Source organism: Meleagris gallopavo, chromosome 16 (genome assembly GCF_905368555.1).
Source record: "Meleagris gallopavo chromosome 16, MGAL_WU_HG_1.1, whole genome shotgun sequence".
NCBI classification, from domain to species: domain Eukaryota; kingdom Metazoa; phylum Chordata; class Aves; order Galliformes; family Phasianidae; genus Meleagris; species Meleagris gallopavo.
In genome coordinates this window covers 8,913,582-8,921,201 of record NC_139419.1, presented here as the reverse complement: position 1 = coordinate 8,921,201, position 7,620 = coordinate 8,913,582, and positions in this window count along the sequence as shown.

The window sequence follows — 7,620 nt, the reverse complement described above, 5'->3', positions numbered from 1 at the left end:
ATATGCAGCAGTAGAAGGGATGGAAGGGCCCTGGACAGCTCCTGGAGCACCTTGGTGGATTGAGCAGCATAATATAAAACAATTGCTCACATTTACAGAGGTCTGTACTGTTGTTTCTTTTATAGCAGTCCAAATGTCTCACTGATTTTATTTTTTTATTTTATCAATTAAACTTTCCGTAGTAAAGAAAGATTTTTGGGAGGTGGAGGGCTATGTGATAAAATGCAGAGATGTTAAGAAAAAAATGAGGTATGATGATGCAATGCTATCCCAAGATAAATAGTTCTGACTGAAAGCAACCTGAGAAGCAGGATCTCAGCACAGCAGCTGATGGTACAGTGAAAACCATCCTATATCCATAATGCCATACTTCTGTGCAAGGTTTCACCTGAAAAGTACATGCCTTACAGCTGAGACTGGAAAATTGGAGTAGCATGGCTTCAAAGACCTGGGGAAAGCAACCTGGAGGGATGTCAAATTAAGAGAAGTCTGGGGATCAAACGTGTACTAATGAGAACAAAAGAAGATAACAGTCATCTTTAACAGAACAGTTAAAGATGGCTGGATATCAGGACACTTAGGTTCCTATTATAGCTCTACCACCACTGCTGGCTCTTCAGAGGATCATTTTGTTCCATATTTCATGTCTTGCATATCTGGCCAGAAATGTTGATCTTTACAAGATTCTGCTCAGGTATAAACCGAGCAGTTATCTGAAGCAGTGGACTGGTGAAACAGCAAATCATGTATAAGCTATCATGTGTATCTCTATGCACAAGGGCAAAAGAGGGACCTCCCCTGGCTTCTGGAGGGAGCAGCAATGCTGGCAGTGGGCAGTTCCAGCAGTGAGGAAGCAGAGAAAGGACAAGGACATCTGCTTTGCATTCTCTTGATCTTGGTGATGCTGTGCTGGATGTGTGACTGATACTGGGAAGGACAAGGCCAAGGGCAGGAATGAGCTAGGCTGGGCATTGTAGGCAGTGGGGACCTTTCTAGGGGCTGGAATCCAGCTCTGTGCTGGTACTCCTGGTTTCTAGGGAAGACGGAGCCTTGCAGGGTTTTTCTGAAATGCTACCAAATCCTTTCCTATCATCAGGTGGAAAGTGGTATGCTGGTTCAAAACAAAGTACTTATCTGGCTTTTACTGTGTTTATACAACACTTTTTGGAGACATGCAGATGCATTTGCACAGTGACTAGTGGTTTACTGTGGTATGTGTAGGATGAGCTGTGATGTCTGTGTCTTTATCTGGTGTTACTGATGGCCTTTGAGCCTTCAGCCCCCAGAAGCTGGGGGTATGTAACAGCTTAATTAAGAAACAAAACATACTGTTAGAGGTGAAATACTGGGATTGGCAAGCAGAGGCTCTGAATGCTGAACCAAGGGCAAATCCAGGGCATTGGTTGTGAGCTTCCTCTGTGCTTGCTGGAATGAAGGGTCTGGAGGAATGCAAGCCAAGTTAGCGACAGGCCCAAAGTGTCTCTGGCTGTGTAGTGGTAACTTGAGGCAGTGTGGAACAGCACAGTGATCCATCCCTCCCTGCTGCCTGCCTGTCAGCAGAGGAAACCCAGCACCAGTTGCATCTCAGGGAAGCTGCAGAGCATAAGTGTCAGGCTGAACAGAAGTCAGGCAGTGGGAGTGCTGTCTTTTGTGCCACTTCTCCCAAAATTGAGCTGAAAACAAACCTCCAAGCAAAATCTGACTTGCTAGGGAAGGCTGCATGTCAGGGCCCAGCGCTGCTCAGCCCTCTCCTGGGAGCTGAGGCGGTTTGTTAGGAGACACTGCTGTCTGCAGGCCTCATCTGTACACACCTGCTGGAGCTGCGTTGTTGTTCTAGGCCAGGACATTAGGTTTATGCCTGCTCCAAGCTGCACGAGTTCACTGGAGTTATTTGAGGATGAATGGGACAGCAGATCCTGTCAGAGCTGAGCACCAGGTTTGAGGCTGGGGGCAGGGAAGTGTGGAGAAAAGGGGAGGGAAGATTGCGATGGAATCTTTCCTCCATCTTACCGGGCAGATCTTCCCAGGCCCAGTGAGTCAAGGACTGCTAGGATCAGTTGTGAGTCATTGCTTCTCCTCCTCCTGACCCTTAGGCACTTAGCAATCTCCCCTAAGGCCGCTGACGTTTCTCTTATCTCACTGGCCCAAAGCTCTGGCCCTGCTGGCATCTCTTCCAAGGAAAGAGCTGGCCTTGGCTGCCAGGCACGTGGCCCTGCATGCAACCATCCTGCCTTCAGCGCTCTCTGGCTGCGCTCCGTGGGGAGCCAGTCATTTATGGCAGATGCAGAGAAGAGCAAACACTTTCCTTTTCCTCTCAGATTATAAATCCAGCTCCATTTTTCTGAATCTGAGCCCAGGAGATGAAGAACTCAGGCCAAGATGATGATTTTACCCACTGACCACAAATAACAGTAGGAGCATTGCCCTGGTGGTCTTCTGCCACACTTGGTCTCAGCAGACTGTAGCTTCTTCCTTATTCTTAACAGACTACTTGGATCTTTTACTATGCTTTACCTTATCAGCTATATCAATCTTTCTTGAGAGAGAAAAAGGGACTACAGTGTTCTTTCCACTCCCCCCCAAAATACAGGCATAAATCTCTGGACACATGAATGAAATAGACTTGGTGGTGACAGAGATCCCAACTGCTATTGGATTTTATCTTGTATGGGAGGGCTGTGTTATGTCAGGAGCAGCACTCAGTGTTAGTTCTGGTGTAACAGTGACTTGGCACCGGCTCAGCTCTGTTCATCAGCTTCGTTTCTGGGGCCAACCTGCAAGCTCAGGAGGAAAACATCTAGTCAGCTGCTCCAGCTGCTGCAGGGTGGTTTCTTTTTAAAGCCTGCTGTCAAGTTACAGCATGTGATTTGTTTTCTAGGGAAATAACATCCCCACCCTTAAATCATAATTTAAGGATAGAGAGACTCTGAGCCTTTTACAAATAAAGTTTGTAAAATCATGTACATGTGTCATACTGACTGTGTTGGAAGTTGCAAAGGCTTCGCCCTTTTCTGGAGAGGAAGAGGCTGAGACAGGGTTTGAGTGTGCGTGAGATGGAGATGTGTGACACATCATGGTGTTGATTCATGGTACAATTTTTGCATCCTGGTCATCTTAGCTGGAACAGCTACAGAGCTTCACAAGCTGAACTCCTGCACAGTGGCTCCAAGGTCTGAATGTGCTGCACTCTTTTCATTTGTTTTTAGTGATAAAGGAAATAAAAATGAAGAGATGATTGATGTTGCAAACACGAATTTAGCAATACAGGTGACAGAAGGAGTCTCAGGGAAGCACAGAAGGATATGACAGTCAGAGCAAACGAGCTTGGAAGGGAATCAAGGAATAGGAGATTTACAACATCCTTTCTCAGTCTTGCTTAACCCTGCCTGTGCACGTGATCAGTGAAGGTAACTTGTGCAGACACCCACAGCAGTATGCTACAGGACACTAATAAAATTGCTTTCAGCTAATTACCAAAATGGTGTCCTTTGCTGAGTGCATGCCAGCGGTGGGAGGTCCCTGTCGCTCGTGCCGTATTTTGCTGAGTGCATTCCAGCAGCATGCAAGGAAGATTTCCTTGCACTGAAAGCTCTGCTGGCGTACTGGTCATGCTGCTCCCTGCTCATTTGTGGCTTATTGCTAAGCCTTCTCTTGGGACCCAATGTCATTATAACTAATGCACAACTAAAACCTCAAGGCTGGGAAAAAAAAGGGAACTGAATTTCTCATTCCAAACTTCAGTTTTAATCCCTGCAGAAACAAAGCATTCTCCCCTCAATGCAGGGGCTGGTTGGTGAGGGTCAATGCTCCAAGCCAGGAGTGCAGCTGATGAGATCACCTGAAGGGATGTGTGCTTGGCAGAGAGCAGGCAGTGTGTGCCTGTAAGTGGCTTTCTGAGGAAAATGAGGGATCAATGACATCTGGAGAGGCCAGCTAAGGAGCAGGATGCTGGCACTTCTTTGCTGTAAGCTTGGAAATCTTCTCAGAAGAGAAGGCACTGATAGGAATAGCAGATTTCCTTGAAAGGAAATTCAAAATCCTATAAATTACGTGTACTAATACAAAGACTGAAGTGAACCATATGCCTCTGCTACTTGTGTTTTCCTTCTTTGGCTTGATCCATTGTTTTTCAGAGGCTAAGTTTTCCTCAGGCTACTTTTTCTTTGCTTTTTCCTTTGATTGAATAGACTCTTTGTTTTCTTCTCAGAAAGTGCCTCCCTCATCCTATTCCTGTGTTTCTTCTTCCCCTCTCTCCTTTCCTCCTCAAGATGTGCAGCTGAAAGCAGCTGGCACCTTCACCAGTGCCTGCTTCTGGATGCAGGAGAGCTGGGGTGGGATTCCAGTCACTGGCCATCAGCTGCCAACACCACGTACCTTAGCTTCCCTGTATAGGCCATTGGAAGAAATGAGCACTCTGAGGGCACAAATCCCCCAAAGGGTTTTCGATTGATTCAGTGTGAGATGAAATGTCCTAGATTATTTAGTGTCCTGCTATACAAGGGCCTGGCTATTTAATTGACACCTCCCAGTTTGGGTCTGCTCCTGACCTACCTGAAGACATGGGCAAGTTGTTTACCAACCTGCAAAGTGGAAGAATGTAGTGATTTTGCTAGCAATTAGAACTTGCTGCTGCAAGATTTGACAGTCTGTTGCGCTCTTCCTATGTTGTTCTGCCTCCTTTTTTTTTTTTTTTTTAACATTTTGATACTTTTGCAATAGGAAGCTGTATCATTTCTTTAACTAGCAAAGGTTGGTCACCCCAACATCTGCAGCCACAGTGATCAGAATGGGAGTGTGAGACCCTTCTCTTTACAGGCCACATTGAGTGCTTTCCTCCTTGCTCAGCAGTTTCCTCTCCTTGCTAGCAGCCACATCACTGCAGCAGATAGGAGAGGTGACAGTGAGCTGCCTGGGTTTTACTGCTTCTCTCTCAGAGGAAGGCGAGGGCAGGCCATGCGGAGGCTTCAGCAAGTCGTGTAGCACCCAGCACTGCAGCTGGACCCAAATACCTGAGCTTAGACAACCCACAAGGGATGGGTGAAGGACTGAGCAGGATGCTCAGCAGAAACCCTGCCTGATGCAGTGACCTTGGCAGTGCTGCCAAGTCACTCAGATTCACTATGAATTCATAATGTTTGGTGACAGAAAATTCTCAGTCTGTTCTTAAAAACAAACAAAGCAATGCCCCCAAGCAAAAACATTATCAAGGGGAGAAATACAAACCCCTACATATGAAACTCTAGTACAAAAGATTTGTTTGCCAGCAGGATTTAAATTTGTAAAGTTTCTCAAATTTTATTCAATCCTATCGATTTCTAGGGTCTGATTCAATGATGTGGAGCACTGCATGGTCCCCTCAGTTTTTCTTAAGTGCTAAAACACCCCATGTTTTTTTTTTCTCTTATCCCTGGCTTTATCCCATTTGCGAATTGCATCTCAAACCTGAGGTCACTATATGCAGCCATGCTTGTTTTTGCAGTTAATGAGCTGCAGATTGAAATCATTTTGCTGTTTTTATCCGCGCTGACTTGTATCCAACAACATTTATATTCTTCATGTCTCCATCTTGCAGCTCTATCAAATTGTGATCTTGCCATGCAGTCCTCTGCTGAGTTGGATTTTACCAGATATAGTTTCCCCCCAGCAATGTCCTGGCTTATGACAGGAAGAATTCTACTTCCTGCACTTCAGTGATTGACTGCTTTTACAGTTCCCTGTAAATTGAGGTCCTAGTAGTGTCCGTGGGGAAAAAAAAAATACATGTTCTGTTCTATGTAGCAGGATATCTGGTTAGTTTTCTCATACTCTTCTTGCTTTTGGTACAGGATGTACCCAAGGGAGAGATCCTGCTCAATCATCATTACAGTGACAGCTTTGTAAGCCACTCGTAGTTCTAGCACAGCTGATTAGTTCCATTCTTCCTACTCTCGTGTTCAATCTGAAGGAGAAGATGATGCAGAAGAAACATTTCTTGTATCCTCAGATATTTGAAAGTTGTATGTGCAGAAAATTCTACAAGAGAAAATGCCATAATCTGAAACAAGCAAGGACTGCCTTGCTTGGTATCCTGGGCTCCATCGAAGAGGGGTAGCCAGCAGGGACAGGGAGGTGATTGTCCCCCTCTACTCTGCTCTTGTGAGGGCCCATCTGGAGTACTGCATCCAAGTGTGGAGCCCCCAGTACAGAAAAGACAGGGAGCTGTTGGAGAGGGTCCAGAGGAGGGCCACGAACTGGAGCACCTCTGCTATGAAGAAAGGCTGAGGGAGCTGGGCTTGTTCAGCCTGGAGAAAAGAAGGCTGCGGGGTGACCTCATTGCAGCCTTTCAATACCTAAAGGGAGCCTACAATCAGGAGGGGAAAGGAGAGGAATCAACTCTTTGAAAGGGTTGATAACTGCAGGACAAGGGGAAATGATTTTAAGTTGAGGGAGGGGAGATTTAGGTTGGACATCAGGGGGAAATTCTTTACAGAGAGAGTGGTGAGGTGCTGGAACAGGCTGCCCAGAGAGGTTGTGGATGCCCTGTCCCTGGAGGTGTTTAAGGCCAGGTTGGATGGGGCCTTGGGCAGCCTGGTCTAGCATTAAATGGCCCTGCATGTGGCAGGGAGGTTGGAGATTCATGATCCTTGGGGTCCCTTCCAGCCCTGGCCATTCTGTGATTCTGTGCCTTGTTTTGGGGCTATGAGGGGACAGCTTTCCTCAGAACCTCATATCTCTTGGCAGTGGGCATCAGGACAGGCCATGTCTGCTACAGAGCTTTCTTAAATTCCTTTTGAGTTTGGGGGTTCAGTTTTTACTCCTAACCGTAAGCCCTGCTTGGAGAATTTAATGTGCTCCCACTCACAGATGCCTTTCTTCTATAGAATTCCTTTATAACATGGAAACACGCTAAATGGAAACTAACTCCCACTCTCCATGCCACTAGCAAAGCTGCAGCTGGCAAATGGAGGCAGCCTTGAAGGATTCTGTTCTGAATTGCTGGCTGTTTTTCCCAGGAAACATTCCTGGAAGAGGATGCATTAACAGTTTCCTGCAAGGGTTTGACTAAATCATTTAGCATGCAGCACATGTGGTATCTTTAACCTTATCTCTTAAATAGAGTACTGTAACATCTGGTAAGCTGCTGTTGCTTGCACGCAGTGTACTCTCCTGGCTGAAGTTCCTGTTAGTGCCAGCTGAGCACTCAGTAATTTGTGAACAATCTGTGCTTCCTGTAGGTCAGACTGCTGCATGTGCCACAGAGGTGCTCATGTACAAGAAGGTCTGACCTTTATGACAGCTGGTGCCTGCCTGGTACTTCATACTTTCTGGGATATTCCAGATCACTTTGAGGAAGGTTGCATGGGACACTGTCATAAATAGATATGCAAACTCCTTTGAATCAGTTCAGAAACCTTTAAGACAAAGCTTGGTTTCATCTGATGCAGATAAGCAGCCTGGTAGGCTGTTCAGAAAATGTCAGCAGTCTCTGTCAGAGATAGGACATGAGTAAGAGGCATTGAGATGGGGTTCACATTGATGCTTGCTAATTAAGAGAAGGATGTTCTTTTCTTGAATGACTGAGTCTGAAAGTGAAGCGCACAGAAAATGAGTTAATATGTTAAGGACTTACAGCTGCCCAGG